General features: G+C 49.0%; 1 long non-coding RNA gene across 1 annotated transcript; it reads right to left on the bottom strand.

Annotated features, from left to right (window-relative positions):
- Positions 1 to 9210: 9210 nt before the first annotated feature.
- Positions 9211 to 12468, bottom strand: LOC131493646 (uncharacterized). The gene is made up of 3 exons (XR_009252791.1): positions 11982 to 12468; positions 11109 to 11224; positions 9211 to 9955 (listed from the first exon to the last, which is right to left on the bottom strand). It is a non-coding gene; the product is annotated as an uncharacterized LOC131493646 (long non-coding RNA).
- Between the last annotated feature and the right edge of the window lie 4519 nt (positions 12469 to 16987).

Raw genomic sequence — 16987 nt, 5'->3', positions numbered from 1 at the left:
TCATCAGCGTGTGCTTCGTAAGTGGTATCCAATGTTACTGATATTTTTGGCCTGGTCTAGTGTCTCTCATATCCTAAATGGCCCCCGATACATTTTGCACTCTAATAAAACTACGAATAAAAAGCCTGGGAGCAGAGCGGGGATTGCAAGTTTTCATTTAAAAATTAAAGCTGAGCCCGGGTGGCTCCGTGGGTTAGGCGTCAGGCTTGTCCTTCCAGCTCAGGTCACGATCTCACCGCTGATGAGATGGAGCCCCGCTTCTGGCTCTGCGCTGACCTCGTGGAGCCTGCTTGGGATTCTCTCTCTCCCTCTCTCCCTGCTCCTACCCCGCCCCTCTGTCTCTCTCTCTCTCTCTCTCTCTCTCAAAAATAAATAAATAAACATTCAAAAAGATTTATACAGGGGCGCCTGGGTGGCTCAGTCGGTTGAGCGTCCGACTTCAGGTCATGATCTCGCGGTTCGTGAGTTTGAGCCCCACATCGGGAAGCCTGCTTCAGATTCTATGTCTCCCTCTCTCTCTCCCCCTCCCCCGCTGTCTCTCTCTCTCTCTCTCTCTCTCTCTCTCTCTCAAAAATAAATAAGCATTAGAAAAATTAAAAAAAGATTTATCCACAAAAAGAAACTTTTAATATTGAAGAGATTAAACACAGTAATGGGGGAAAAAAGAGGGAAGCAGCGAACAGAGTTAGCGCCCTTTATGTACTTGCGAAGAGGGACAGGAAAGGAGGAAGCAGAATGCCTGACAACTAAATAACCAAACAATCCAGTGAAATGACACCTGAATCGGACGGAGACATCGGAGCCCTCCTCCTCTGACCACCGCTGGAAAGGGCAAGCAGTGAAATGAGCCAGGGGATATGTCACAGGCACTCGCGCGACAGGTGCAATCGCCATGCGATCGGTTCTGTGCTGTGTCTTTTGAGTGTGTTAACCAGTTTAAGCTCCACACCAGTCCTAGAAGTATTACTGACCCCATCGTACAGAGGAGCAGACTGAGGCTCCAAAGAAGCAAAGCGGATTGCCCAAGGTCACAGGGCCGGTTAGCAGGGCGATTGAACTTGAATCCACACGGCTGGCTCTAGACCCTGCCCTCCTAGCCACTACGGGCCACTGTCCCTCTGGGCTGTGAGTGTTCTTGTCCCTCAGAGGCACTTCCAGGTGGTGGACATCCCATAGGGTGATGATAACACGAGGCTTGTCGGGACCACGCCCAGATTCCACCGCCCAGATCACTGGGTCCGGACTCCCCTTGCTTGCCTCTTTCCCATTTCTCTGCCGCCTGTTCCAACAGACCTTTCCAGTCTCATCTCCTTCCCCTTCTTCCCCTTTCCACCGACTCGACTCGACTCGGTGCCCCAGCCCAGCCCAGCCCAGCTGCTCCCTGTTCTCTAGTCACACCCCGTGCATTCCTGTCTCCAGGCCTTTCCCGTTGCTGTTCCTTCCTCAGCCCAGAATGTGTTCTCCCACCCCTGTCCACTGGAGTCCTCCCCACGTCCCAAGTCAAACTTTGGGGCCACCTTGCTCGTGAAGCCCTCCCTGGCTGTCCTGGTTGGAATGTGTCACACCTTGCCAGCCGCTGGGCTTCACGAGCTAACTCTCGATCGGCCCCAAAGCCTGTCCCCCACGGCCACAGCCCACCCTAAGAAATTCTCATTGACCGGCAGCCTGGGCCGCATGTTCACACCCCTTCCCACCACAGATGTGGGGGTGCCGGAGAGCAGGGAGCTTTGTATAGCTCATGTCTTTGTCCCCACAGCCTCACCCGGCATTTGGCATGGTAAACAGAAGTACTTCCGGCCCTGCAGGTGCAATGAATATCTTGACGGTAAAAGTAGTGACAGTTTCAAAGTCATCTGTTCTATGGATCCGTGCTCTGTGACTTATTTGCCCCATGAGTCTCTGGGTGCCGTGAGTTCGTGTTGTCGGCCATTAGGCTGACGATAGCACGATGGTGTTCCCAAATCTTCAGTTCCAGGGCTCCTTGGGGCTCCCTCAACGTACACCATTTTCCATCACACCTTTACCACGCTGTTCCCTCCATCGGAATGCTTTTCCCCGCCACAGTTGCTCAGAGAATCCAATCCTTGCGAACTGGGTTTAAATGTCCCCTCCTCGGAGAAGCCTTGCCTGACCACTCAGCACCCTCTTTTGTCCCCAGAGCTAAGCATTTCTTTTGAGTTCCCGACACACTTCACACCTACCTGGGTGGTGGCTAAGCTTGCTGGTGCACGACAGTGGATTTGTCTCTATGTCTGTCCCCTGATGGCTTTTGAAGGCCAGGGACACGTCATATCATCTCTGTGTCCTCAGGATCAAACATAGTAATGTTCAAGCGTTTTTAGGCATGGACCTCTCTCTCCAAAAGAAAATCTATGAGCATCTTGATATAAAACAGGTACAAGGAAAACAGTTCCTGGGGTGGTGGGTAGACACCCCTGCCTGTGTGGTCACCTCAGACCCTGCCTGGGACCCTCCCTTGGAGCCCCTGAGCTTCTACAAAAGTCTGAAAGCCCCTGACTCAGCACCATGCTGGGAACAAGGCCACTGCTCAACAGGTACTTTTTATTTATTTTTTATTTTTTATTTTTTTAATTTTTTTTTTTAACGTTTATTTATTTTTGAGACAGAGAGAGACAGAGCATGAATGGGAGAGGGTCAGAGAGAGGGAGACACAGAATTGAAACAGGCTCCGGGCTCTGAGCTGTCAGCACAGGGGCCCGATGCGGGGCTTGAACTCACGGACCGCGAGATCGTGACCTGAGCCGAAGTCGGCGCTCAACCGACTGAGCCACCCAGGCGCCCCAACAGATACTTTTTAAATGACTTGAAGAGCAAACCCCTTCGTGACCCAAGGAATGAATTCCTTGGAGGAGAATTTCAGACACCTTGATTGCAAGGAGGGGTGCACCAAGCCTTTGGGTCAGGAGACAGGGGTTCAAGTCTGAGCCCAATTGTTGTCTGGCTGGCAGGGACCTCACCTCCCTGGACCTCATTTTTCTCATCCATCAAATGAGAACGGTAACACCTCAGCAGGGCTCTGGGTTTGTGATTATTCCCAGGGGCAGGGCTGTCTAACCACCCCTTCCCCTCCCATCATTCATGTCCACTGAAGTCAGGGTGGTGGGCCAGTCTGGTATAAAGATGCGAGCATGGGCTTTGGCACTAGATCCCGGCTCTGACATCGACTAGCACGGTGAGCCTCAGTTTGTGCATCTGCCAAATGGGGATAAAAATAGTAGCTCAGAGGGTAGCAGTAAGCATGTGGCCAGGTCCAGAATGTTCTACCCTGAGGCCTGAGGCCTCACTTTCTAGCCCTGCGACCTTGAGCAGGTTAGGTTACTTAACCTCTTGGAACCTCAGTTTCCCCATCTATACAAAGGGGCCCATAGTAATTGCTACATGGGAGCAACTGATACCACCCCCCATGGGGCTGTTGTCAGGATTAAATTAATTTATATCTAAAATGTGCTTAGCCCATGGGGCGCCTGGGTGGCTCAGTCGGTTGGGCGGCCGACTTCGGCTCAGGTCATGATCTCGCGGTCTGTGAGTTTGAGCCCCGCGTTGGGCTCTGTGCCGACGGCTCAGAGCCTGGAGCCTGTTTCAGATTCTGTGTCGCCCTCTCTCTGACCCTCCCCTGTTCATGCTCTGTCTCTCCCTGTCTCAAAAATAAATAAAACGTTAAAAAAAAAATTTCTTTTAATAAATAAATAAATAAATAAATAAATAAAATGTGCTTAGCCCAGAGCCCAGTACGTGATAAGAGTTTGCTTGACAAGAGCTGATATTTAATATGAAATCAGTTCGAAGTCAGCATGTTGCATATGAGCTTTGGGGGAAAACACACACACACAAAACCCAAAAAACAGAAGATGGGCAGAAACTCCAGGGCTTTGGATCTCCCTCTGTAACCTCCTGTGAAAGGGACAGAGGCAGCTTCTCTGGTAGGGTGGGGGTGCCCCATGGTGTGCTTCGGGGCGTGTCCTGCTGCCTGACTCAGAGAAAAGCACCCCCTCCCACCTGTCCCCCACCCGTCTCCCGCGGCACCCTGCGCCTGCCCATCCGTGTGGTGATCAGACCTGACCCTGGAGAGCTGCAAAGATCCTATCACTGCCCCAGGGCTAGGGGTGGCAGGAGCGGTTATAATTATGGGTTTCATCGAAATTGTGGCTGTGATGAGCCCCGCTTTCCACGGCTCCTCTAAGAGCTCTGCCTGGGCCCTCCCCAACCCCTCCCACCTGGGTGCTGCCAGAAGCCGGCACTCCCAGCCCAGGGAGCTAAGCACTGTATTCGAAGTATCTCATTTAATGCTCACAAAAGCTATTGTCTCCCCCCCCAACCCGTCCCATTTTACAGATGAGGAAACTGAGGCTCAAGGAGGCAAAGCGATTCGCCCCAAAGCAAGTGGCCAAGACAGGCTCCAAGGTGCTTCTGGCTGATGGTCCGTGATCTTAACCTACACCCCAGCCTGCATCTTGAACAGAGCCAAAATCTGCTTGTAATCGTACAATTCGGAAACTGGGCTCTAGAACCCAACTGCCCTGGGTTTGAGTCTAGGCTGTGACGTTGTGTGATCCTGGGCGGTCACACCGCCTCTCTGAGCCTGGATCCCCCGCCAACCCCCCCCCCCCCCCCATCCCCTGGCTTGAATGTGAGAACTATGTGAGAAAACATAGGTATCTGTAAATGCCTGGAATAGAGAAGGGTCCGGTCAGGGTCAGATACCCTTCCTTCGCTGTTGTTAGTGTTAAGGTTTATTGATGAAGAGTCTGCATAGATACAGTCATCAGGGTGTGAAGAAACCTCTTGGTATCAGACGTGCCACATGTGACATTCCCAATTTTCTCCAGATTCTGAGTCATGGAAATGTGGATTGAGTCACGGGGTTTCCATTTTGCTTATATTAAGCCATCAAATTGTGGGATCTTTAACAGAATCTTTGGTGGAAAGCAAATGAAACAGATTCCTCCCCCGCTCCCCCATTTGCTGTGTGAGTGGACCCCAGTCAGTCAACGTCTCTGATCCCAGAGTGTCTCTCTCTAGCTGAATGTGTTGATCCTTTGCCTGGAAGCTTGTAGCGACCACAGTGCAGAGCCTGGAGCTCTGGGAGGGAAAGGGGTTTTAGAAGCCCTAGGTTGGGGCGCCTGGGTGGCTCAGTCGGTTAAGCGTCTGACTTCAGCTCAGGTCACGATCTCGCGGTCCGTGAGTTCGAGCCCCGCATCGGGCTCTGGGCTGATGGCTCAGAGCCTGGAGCCTGCTTCCGATTCTGTGTCTCCCTCTCTCTCTGCCCCTCCCCCGTTCATGCTCTGTCTCTCTCTGTCCCAAAAATAAATAAACGTTAAAAAAATAAATCAAAAAAAAAAAAAAAAAAAGAAGAAGCCCTAGGTAGTCCTGTCCCTTGTTTCCTGTTTCCAGTCCCTTGTTTCCTGTGATAAATGACTGAGAGACAAAGATGCCCAATAGGGAGAGGGAAAGGGAGGGGGTGTCATTTACTGCTCTGGGAGCACCTCTCTAAGACACAGCTTGGAGTTCTAACCATCTCCGGTGACCCACTTCACTCTGTGGCCCAGAGCAAGTATCACTCTGGCTTTCAGTGACTGTGCCGTGATCACTTGTCTCAGACTTACTCACGTCTCCCGGCCAGGCAGGAAGGAAACACCGTGCCTGGCGTTAGGCAATCCCGAGGACCGGGCAGGATTCCATTAACCCCAGAAATGAACCTTGGGTTCCCATCTGCCAGGTCCCACCCGTGCCGAGGCTGGGGCTTTATCCTAATTTACGAGCTTCTCCATTTTGCCTGTGATTATGTCCCTCTTATTCATGAGCAGGCTTAGGACATTCAGGATTTCCTTAATTAGCGTTTCCTCCTTCCTGAGCATTCTGTCTTAGGATCTTTATAGGTCATTTACGGCCTTGCAAAGTTTGACATTGTCCCAGGCAACTCTGGTTTCTTCGCTGGGAAGGACAAGGGACAGGTTGAGAAAACAGAAATGGGCGGCTCATCTCAGTGGGCAGGTGGGAGCCGCTTCAGCTCAGGTCAAGGGCAGCCTCTTAATCGCCAAAGGCCGTAAGCTCACCATGTCTGGTCACTGGAGGACAGACACCATGCAGACAACCGGCCCGGAGCGGAGGTTTTGTATGTACGCTCTTTGAAAATCCAGAGGGCCAGAAACTGGTCTCCAAAGACAGCAAGTTCCTATCACCTTCCCCACTTTTTTTTTTTTTTAGCTTCTGGGTTTTTTTTTTTTTTCCGAGCTTCTAGTTCTGCGAGGTGCTTTCTGCCAAGGCCCTTTTCCCCCAGCCTCAAGCTCTCTCTCGGGCTGAGGTGGGCAGGGGAAGGGCCGGAGGTGAGATACAGTCCCAGTCGACACAAGCACCTTTCTTTTCGTTCTGCGGTGTTGGACACACGGGCACGCTTAATAAAACAGGTGGCTGATCCGAAGTGCTGATTCGGCCACGCCCCCTTCCTTTCATCTTGGGCTGTGAGTGTTTAACAGCCACGCTTAACAAGAAGAAATGGAATTTATCTCCTTAATAAGCCACCCTGAAGTCACTGGGCTTAATCATGTTCATCTCCCAGGAGGCTGCGGGGATCATTTCTGGTTTTAGTAATAATTCATCTAGTGTGCTGCACAACGATCCATATGGTCATTTAAAACAACAGCAACAAACTCGGGGCGCCTGGGTGGCTCAGTCGGTGAAGCGCCAGACTTCGGCTCAGGTCGGGGTCTCGCAGTTCGAGGGTTTGAGCCCCGCGTCGGGCTCTGCGCTGACAGCTCGGAGCCTGGAGCCTGCCTCGGATTCTGTGGCTCCCTCTCTCTCTCTGCCCCTCTCCCCCCTCAAAAATAAATAAACATTAAACGACAACAACAAAGAAAACCCATTGATACGGGTCTTTTGAAAAAAGCAAGCTTATAAAACATAGCACTTGTGTGCAATTCCGGTTTTGTTGGGGAACGTCCACTTGTGGACGGGAGAATAGTTTGGAAGGTTTAAAATATCAGCACTGGATGGTGAGGTAACGTGGTTTTTGAATTTTCGGGTATTTACTGCCTCTCGAGATTTTGATAAATTCCTTCCACAAACATACACTATACTCGAGAGTCAAGAAAAAAGTAACCCCCAGGATACCCCTCAAACAAACTTGAGCTTGGCTCAAACAGTCTCGGGGACTCAGACCAAAAGAAAAATCTAGATGTCGTAACTAATTTCTGCTTTTATATCCCCTTCCTCAATTCAGGCCCACCTCCCCGCAAGGCCCAGGAGTTGAAGCTAGGGAGAAATGATCACTCGTCATTTGTGTTCGAGTCAGTAGCACATTTGCCCCCCTAGTTCTGGCTTCTTCCCACAGTGAGAGCTGTCACAGAGGCACGCAGGGGTGGGAGCGGCTGTCTTTCCACAGCCCTCAAATGTTTGGCTTCTCCCAGCCTGTGCTTTATCCTGAAGGCCGGGGGTTAGAACTACCGTTCACTTCTCTGAGGGAGGGGTGTTGAGAGGAATTTGCCGGTTCAACCTGGGTTGAGGCAACCAGACCTCGAGTGTGGAACCAGCCTCTTTCTCGCAGCCTTTCGGGGGGCAGTGTTCTCGGCAGAAGCCGGGACGGGCAAGGCCTCAGATGGGGGCTTCGGGTACTAACTCTCTTCAGCCTGATTCCCTCCCCGCCTGAAGTTGAACCTGGAAAGTTCCATCCCCCTGATTGGAGGAAGAAGAGGGGTTTACAAAAACGCCCTGGAAGATGAGGAGGAGGGCAATAGGCCGTTTGGGAGTCAAACGACATTTGTGGCTGATGAAGGCTGATTTTGAACCCCAGGTGGTAGTTTCCCGTGGGATGGGGAGAAACTCGAGTGGGCTGACTGCTGGGGCCTGCTCCTGCGATGGCTGTGCCCAGGCCTCCCTTCTGCCAGGCGTGGCTGGCGAGGAGCGCCTTCCCAGTGGCCCGGGCCTCCCTGGGCCCGCTGCCCCGCAGCTGCCATTTCAGATGTGAGGCTGCAAGCTTCTGAGGGGGGGCCACCTCCCGGGAGATTACGCACCCCTGCGGGAAGGCTCCAGTGAGGAGGAAGGCCGGGCAAGAGGGGGTACTCAAATGAATATCAGGTCCACGGTGGGCACTCGGTAAATGAATGAACCCCAGGAAGCAGTGGCTAAGAATGTGGCCACTGGAGCTGGTGGATCTGGGTTCACACCGCTGTGCCGCCTTTAAGAGCTGTGTGTCGGGGCGCCCGGGTGGCTCAGTCGGTTAAGCGTCCGACTTCGGCTCAGGTCATGATCTCACAGTCCGTGAGTTCGAGCCCCGCGTCGGGCTCTGTGCTGACAGCTCGGAGCCTGGAGCCTGCTTCAGATTCTGTGTCTCCCTCTCTCTCTGCCCCTCCCCTGCTCATGCTCTGTCTCTCTCTGTCTCAAAAATAAACATTAAAAAAAATTAAAAAAAAAAAAAAAAAAAGAGCTGTGTGTCCGTCAGCAAAGGAGAACCGAATGCCCACTGCCTAGGACTTTTGAGGGGGATTAGCAGAGCACTGGGGCCTGCTAGTGCCACTGAGGACCTGGCTTTTAGACTTAATTTAATTTAATTTAACTTATATTTAAATCTGGAAACTGACTCAGCGTAAAATATTTTCCTATGAAGGACAACTTTGTTGTTTTGGTAGGACTGCATCACACTTTTCATGTATTTTTCTCTAACTAGCTGCTTAATTAGGATATAATTTACATACCATTAAATTCTCCATTTGAAAGTATACAACTCAGTGGCTGTTAGTATATTCACAAGGTTAGGCAACCGTCACCACTAAATGCAGAACATTTCATCACCCCAGAAAGAAAGCTCATACCTGTTACCAATCTCTCTATGTTCTCCCCTGCCCCCAGCCCCTGGCAACCATAATTTACCTTCTGTCTCTATGAGTTTGCCCATTCTGGACGTAGCATATAAATGGAGTCATTTAATATATGTTCTTTTGATTCTGGCTTCTTTCACTGAGCATAGTTTCTCAAGGTTTCCTTCATCTTGCATTTACTCCTTTTTATGGCTGAATAATATGTAATATTCCTTTGAAAGTATATGCCACCATTTGCCTATCTATTCATCAGTTCACAGGTATTTGGGTTGTTTCCACTTTTTGGCTACGAGCCCTTGGAAACATAGCATTCAAATTGAGATGTGTGGTAAGTGTAAAATCAATTCCAGATTTCAAAGACTTGTACAAGAAAAGAATATAAAATGCCTTGTTAACACTTTATTTGTATTGGCTGTATGTTGAAATCACATTTTTTTTTTTTACATATGTTGGGTTAAATAAAACATATCCTTACAAAAAACTAGCCTGAAAACAAGACCGGGAAGGCGTGAGCCGCTGGGGGGTTGGGGGGTGGGGGTGGGCAGGGGCAGGGGTAGTTCAGGGCCTGAAATGCAGAACAGGTTGACTCAGCAGCCAGAGCAGACACTTTTGGTCACCCTTCCTTGGCACTGAGGGCAGCTGCAGGGAGGAAAATCCAGGCAGGAGTTGGGAGCAGACCCGCACGTAGAATTATGGACAAAAGGAGTAATTGCAGTGGCCAGTGAAAAACAGTGGCTTCTCCTGGCACCTGGCCTGGGTCGGGGCTGCAGAGATGCTCACAGCCCCATAAGCTCCCCGGCTCCTCCCAATGGGAGAGGCCTCCTTACCCCTGGGCACCGGGAACCTGGCTCCTGAGTGGCCATCAGGAGCCTGGAGCCCCGGCTCTGCACTGTCACCATCCTGCTGTATGTCCTTGGGCAAGTCCCTTCCACTCTGGGCCTTGTCAGGCGAGGGGATTGGCTTAGGGGATCTGGAGCGTTCTCCAGCTTTACTATTTAATATAACAATTTTAATATTAATATTTCCTATTCTAAATGAAAAAGTCCTGAGTCAAACAGATGGGAGATCAATCCCGGCTTTCTCCTTACGGGCTGTGTCACGTCTCTGCCCCCATGTTTCTCCATCTATAAAATGGGGTAAATAATAAATAGTTACCTCACAGGGTCACCGTGTAGTTTAAATCAGATAATCATTGCTGAGGCTGAGTGCTTAACTAGGTACCAAGTACTGTCCTAAGTGCTTTGCACAGATGAGCATATTTAATCTTCCCACCAAACCCTCCAAGGCAGGTCTCATCAGTTCCATTGCCAAGGGCACATAGTGACAGTGTTTCAGAGCAAGGGTTTTTAAAGCCAAGGGTTTTTAAACTTCCAGAGTTCTTTTTGTCTCATGCTAACCCAGTGCCAGCACACATAATAAATCCTCAGTAAGTGTTGGAAGGGAGAGGGAGGCAGAACCCCATGGTTGTTGATATACCTCGATGGAGACACTATTAAGCTCCCCACCAAACAGATAGGGACACCAGGCCCAAAAGGATGAAGTGATGTGTCCTGGGCCACCGCCAAAATGGTGACAGTGCGAAACCCAAGTATCCTGGCTCAGAGCTCCCTCAAGTCTTTGAAACAGGAGTGGATCTCATGCAAATCTGCTGGCAGATGAGTGGCCCCAACCCAGGCTGATCTCAGAACTTATCACTTGGCTGATTAACATCTGAATATCAGCGCAGTGCTTCTGGAAATGCCTTTGTCTTCCTCTGTGTAGAGTCCCTGAACTCATCTAGGTAGAATCCTTAGTTGTTAGGTCTCGCATTTAATAAGAATTGTCTGCCCAGGGCACTTAAAAAGTCACTCTTGGCTTGAGACTCAGTTCAGATATTTCTTGAGTGTTTACTGTGGGTAGAACATGTATTAGCTGCCAGAGCTACAGGGAGATGAAGGGACTACCTCCCTGCCCTGCCCTCCGGGAGTTCCCAGTTGAATCAGACAGATAAAAGAAATTCCCTTGCTCAAGAATAATTGCTTAAAGATGGGCAAAAACGATAAAGGCCAGTGTTGGTGATGGTGTGGGGAAGGAATCACTCTTGTTCCCTGCTGGTGGGAAAGGAACTTGTACCACCTTTCCGGAGAACAGTCGGTCACAGGGACTAAATGTCATAAAATTGTGCCTGCCCTTAAGATCCTGCAATCCTACCTCTTGAAACCGGCCCCGGGGAAATAATTGTGGCTGGGCACAAAGATTTAGCTGTAGTTATGTTAATACAGCATTGATTATACTAACGACAAACTGGATGTAACTCGAATGTCCCTCAGTGGGTACCTGGTAAATGAGGCCAGGTCTTCCATACAAAGGTCTTCATAGAACATTTCATGCTGGAAACAGGTTCACGTTGTTGCCTAATGGGAGAGAAACAGCAGGTAACAACAGTATCCGTGGAGTGATATCATTTTTTTTTTGGTCAGGATACATATTTGCCACGATGAGAGCTAACATTTATTGAGTCAATTACAGGGATTATGTCAATCTTACAACATAGATCATTTCTTTAAAAAAAAAAAACCTTCTAAATAAACTTTTTATATCATAGATGCGGTTTTTATTTTCATTTTACAACTGGGGAAATGAGGTTCAGACAGTTTAGGAGACCAGGCCACCTGTGTATAGCTGGGATTAGAATCCAGCTCAGAGAGCCTCTGCATTTAACCCGGGGGCTGTGGATTTCCTGTAGGCAGAGGAAAAGGTAGGGAAGAGCCACAGTAGTTCTCTTTGGATGAAAATTTTTCAGTTATTTATTTAATGTATTGTTACTTAATTTAGTCTTCATTATATTTATCTGCATTTTCGTTTTTGTTTTTTGTTTTTTCTCTCGATGAGCACGGTTATTTTTACTTCAGATAATACTGGCCTATTGACCCTACAAATCAAAAAGATCAAAAGCTTGAACTGTCAACAGGGTTTTTTCCCTGCCATGCCTTCCAACTGCCAGAGGGCTGTTTCAGGCTAAGGAGCAGGCACACCAAGGTCCAAACTCCTGCAAAGAGCGGAACCTCATCCCCAGCCAGCCCCCCTCACGCAGGATCCCAAAGGGCTAGGTTCCAGCCGAAGGGGTTCAGTCTACCCACCAGCCCCTGATCTCCAAGGCCTGGACCTCACCTGCAATTCAAAGGTGGGCACTCTGGTCACGGTGGCCCCATTCCTCTTGATGTAAGGCTTCCAACCACCTCATTTCAGAATGAACCAGGCAAGGAGAATCCCAAAGCAGGTGGCAAGGATTCTTAAGAAAACCAAGATTCATGTTTTTCCCAAATCAGTTAGCGATCCCCTAGTCACCACCCACCAACGGGTTAGTTCTTTTTACTCCCTGTGCTGGCTGGCTGCTGTAATAACTGTTCATGATTAAAACTGTCACGGGGCGCCTGGGTGGCTCAGTCGGTTAAGCGTCCGACTTCAGCTCAGGTCACGATCTCGCGGTCCGTGAGTTCGAGCCCCGCGTGGGGCTCTGGGCTGATGGCTCAGAGCCTGGAGCCTGCTTCCGATTCTGTGTCTCCCTCTCTCTCTGCCCCTCCCCCGTTCATGCTCTGTCTCTCTCTGTCCCCAAAATAAATAAACGTTAAAAAAAAAAAAAGAATAATTAAAAAAAAAAAAAACTGTCACAACGGCTCTTAGACGACCGTATCTTAGGTTTCCACCCTCTGAGGAAAGGGAGACGTTGAGAGCAAGCCAAAGAACTGTTGGGGGGGGGGGGGGGGCGGGGAGGAGTGGGAGCGTGGGCGGAGGAGGAGGGCAGGGAGTTGTAACCATACCGAAAATAGCAAAACGGTAATAATAAACTTAACCAGCATTTACTGAGAACTTAGACATGGTGTGAGGTTTACATGCATGATCTCATTGAATCCTCCCTTAAAACACCAAGAGGTAGGTCAGGCACTGTTACTACATGACCTCAAAGGTGGGAGAACCCAGGCGGAGTGATATTAAATAACTCGCCGAAGGTTATGTCATGCAGCTGATAAATGATGCAGTCAGTTAGGCTTCTAAACCCAAGACATCCGCCGCTAAGTAGCGCCTTCCTGGAGCTGTGGGAGCCCCAAACAGTCTTTACACCTCTCGGTGCAGCATGAGCGCGCGCGCATGCGCGCGCGCGCTTTGCAGTTTCAGGGAAACTGCCGCTTTCAAGTCTCTTGGCCAGAAAGAGCTCACATTCCTTCTGGATTTATGTGATGCCACTTTGGAAATAGGCCAGCTCGACGACTCTAAGATCAGGCACCCGGGTGTGTATCCTATTGCCAACACTACATGTTTCTGTGACCTTGGGCCTCAGTATCTCAGTGTAAAATGAAGATTGGTAATAATACATACACGCATGTACACAATCACATGCTGACCATAAGGTTTGGAAATATACTATTATTTTGCCTGGATTATAATGTAACATAGCTAAACCGTTCACATTTGTTATTCTTTGTTATTCGTATTTGCCTGTTTTCAGACTTAATGGCTACTATGTATTTATCTCATGGGGGTTATATGTATGCGCCTGTGTATATGTATACATACAGATACAGATGTTGAAACACATGTATATATATTGAAATATGTGTGCAAGGAACTTAGCATACAGCCTGACACACAGCAGGGGCTTAATACGTGATGGCTCCTGTTATTTTTATTTTCAGAAATCTGGCCTCAACTGAATCTCACCAATGTTAATTTCAGTGCTTGCTATGGGAGGGCCCTGGGGGGAAGCTCACACCCAGTGGGGTAGGCAGACATCCTCATGAAGAATTCTCATGGGAGTCTACATAAGTGATGTGCTACCTATATAGACACAGTGCTTCGAGAAAATAATAGACAAAGGAGTGCATTATTGCCAGGGAGACTTAAGTGGTAAGATTTTTATTTTTAGGTTAAATGCACAATACAGATAGGTGCACAGGTCTTAAATGTACAATTTGGTGAATTTTGATGGAAGTATACACTCGTGTAACCACCACCAGAATAAAGATGGAGAATATTTCTATTCCCTGCCCCCCCCCAAGCCCTTTTGTGCCCCTTCCAGTCACAAAGGCAACCACAGTTCTGTTTTTTCCACAGTAGCTTTGCCTGTTCTTGACCTTCATATAAATGGAATCATTTACAGTGTCCTCTTTTTAGGTCTGGCTTCTTCCACTTAACATGGGCGGCAGGTTCTAAGTTGAGCTTCAAAGCATTGCTAGGATTGAATAAGTAACATTGGGGGCCAAGGAGGTAGCTTGAGAAAAGGTAAAAAGGGAGAAAGATTAACATAGTATGCTTGGGGAATGGTAAGCGTGGCTAGAATAAGGGTTGGGTTCCCAATGGGGAATAGTGAGAAAGGGATGGAAAGGTAGGTTGGAGTTTTGTTTTGCAGGGTTTTAAATGCCAGGTCAAACAACGTATGTGGATTTTATCCTGAAGGCAGTGGAGAGCCACCTAGGATTCCTGAACAGAAGATGAAATGTGGGTTTTGAGAAAAACATAGATATCTATCTCCATAGCAGATAGCATAAAATGGAGTAGAAAGAGTCTGGGGCCAGGGGATCAGTCGTTGGATCGTTCATTCATTCACGCATGCATGCATGCACATATGCGGGCCATTCATTCAGTCTCCCAACTTTTTGACCAGATAGATTGTTCATTCATTCACTCAAAAAGAATGTATCTGTGACTGGGGTCTGGTTTGACCATTCTCCATTACATTTCATCCCTGGCTTTGGTCCTTGGACTAGAAAACAAATAAAAATTTGATAAACCCTGTCTGTTGTTGTTTCAAATTCTACTCTCCCTTCTTCCACATTCTAGAAAATCCTTAATCTATTCTGGGCATCATCATCAAGTCTTAAGAAAATCTTCATCCCCATCAAATATATTTTTCTTGAAGACCCTATTGGGCAGGCATCCCCTTATTTTGTGAGATTAGTCCCAAGAAACAGGAAAGGCTTAAATCAATGAAAGCAAGATTAACTGCTTTTGGTGGAAGGCTGGCATTAGAATTTCCCAAAGTGGGTTCTGCACTGGGCCACTGGTTCTATAGTTGTTGCAGGTATATGGTAGGGATAGGGAAGATATACGTGGCCACCTCAGTTTGGGAAACCCTGGGTTGAAAAAGCAAACAAAACAGCTTTCCTGAGGCGCCTGGATGTCTCAGTTGGTTAAATGTCCAACTTCGGCTCATGTCATGATCTCACGGTCTATGAGTTTGAGCCCCACATCAGACTCTGTGCTGACAGCTCAGGGCCTGGAGCCTGCTTCAGATTCTGTGTCTCCCTCTCTCTCTGCCCCTCCCCTGCTCACGCTCTGTCTCTGTCTCTGTCTCTCTCTCAAAAAATGAATAAAACATTAAAAAAAAAAACAGATTTCCTAACTGTTGGACTTTTAGAGACTTGACTGTGCATTGTTAATTTTTAAGGGGGTCTGGTGAGCAGCTCTACCCGAATGGTTTGATCCCAGAACCTTTTCTCGGGCATTCTTGTATTGTCCAAAAACACATCTATGGGATTTCCTGACTTGACTTTAGAGAATTCAAAAGCAATTGAGATCCAGGAGAGGCATGGAGCAAACTGCCCAGGACAGTAAAGCCAGAGAGAGGAGAGCCAGGAGCTGTGAAGAAGAGGGTGCTACTTCCTCAGGAAGGGTGGGGTGGGGTGGGGTGGGGGAAGGGAGTGGGCTTGAGCCTCACAAGGAAGTGGGAAGAAGAAAGAAGCTTCCCAGCTGGAAGAGGAAGTGGCTCAGGCTGGACTGGGGCCTGGAGAGGATAGGCATCATGCAGAATTCTATGGAAATGTTCTCTTAAAGACTGACTGCATCTGGATGCTGTTGCAGGACAGAAGGAAGAGGAGGAAAGAGTCCAAGGTTCCTGGCCACTGACTGGAACACAGGGTCCCCCATCACAATCTCTAGGGCTCTACCCACGCCCACGGACAGAGGCCTGTGAGGCTGAGCTCCGCCCCTTCCTGTCCTGGCTCAGACACTGTCACAGGCCCTGGGCTGCAGCTGCCCCTGCTGTCAGGGGACCAGAGGATGATCAGGTGGCGCTTCCAGGAAACAGAGTCTGAGATTTCGTGAAAGATGGGCAGATCTGTGTCTCATCACCACCTAGGTGGTGGCTTCAGGCAAGTTTGCACACGAAATCATGGCTGCCGCTGATGTTCTGGGATAATTCCGGCCCCGGGTTCAAGTCCCAGCTCCACACCCTCCTTGAACACATCACTTTACTTCTCTGGGCCTCAGTTTGCCCACCTGGAAAATGAAAAGCCTATTTTTTCCTAGGAGTAAAATATTTTTTAAAAAAATAATAACATAATAGGTATAAAATAATTAGCATGCGTTGGGCACTGAGGGCTTTGTAAAAAGTGTGTCTGTTCCTTACCACCAATAAATTCCTGCAAAGCCCATTGTCTCTGCAAAGGGAAATTTGTGGCGCGTTAAAATGGTTAAGTGATGTTTTACTGTAGGGGGTAAAAACTGGCAGAACTAGTTGAAACCAATTGTTTTTTATTTTCTGTAAACCCCACCCATCTCATCCCCCTGGGGTCAGACAGGGCATAAGAACATCTCAGTGGGGCTCTGCACTAAAGGACACTCCTGCGGGGAAGGACTCTCATTCCCAGGGATGCCAGACGCCTCTTCTATCCCCAGCATTTGTCCCCTGCTGGGGGTGACTCAGACTGCTTGATAGGCGAGGGGTTGGGGGTGGGGGGGTTGGGGGGGAGGAAGTGTCAGAGGTCACTACACTGAAAAAAAAAAAAGAAAAGGAAAAAGAAAAGAAAAAAGAAAACGTTCCATTTCCCTGGCGGGGCCTGTTTTATAACAGATCACTACATCCCCGGGCTCCAGGGGAAACATCCCTCCCTTACCATAAACTAATCCGTCCGGAGGAAGTGAAGACCGACTCCTGCCCGAGGCATCCGTAAGGGCAAAATCCTGGGGTGTGACGTTTGAGGCTGGCCAGGTCATTGTGATGCAGGTTTTGCTTTCTGACCCCACACCTTCCCTGGGGCCTTGCTGGGGCCTTGCTGTGGCTCCAGAAAGCCTCGTGGCGTCTTGCAAACAGTTCTTGGGGTTGAGAAGGTTTAGCCTAGAGGCTGCTTGGATGCGGGGTGCATAGGTGGGGGATCAGCTTTTGAAGATGGCACCAGGTC

The sequence above is a fragment of the Neofelis nebulosa genome, chromosome 2, assembly GCF_028018385.1.
Source record: "Neofelis nebulosa isolate mNeoNeb1 chromosome 2, mNeoNeb1.pri, whole genome shotgun sequence".
NCBI classification, from domain to species: Eukaryota; Metazoa; Chordata; class Mammalia; order Carnivora; family Felidae; genus Neofelis; species Neofelis nebulosa.
This window is presented reverse-complemented; position numbering and strand designations above follow the sequence as displayed.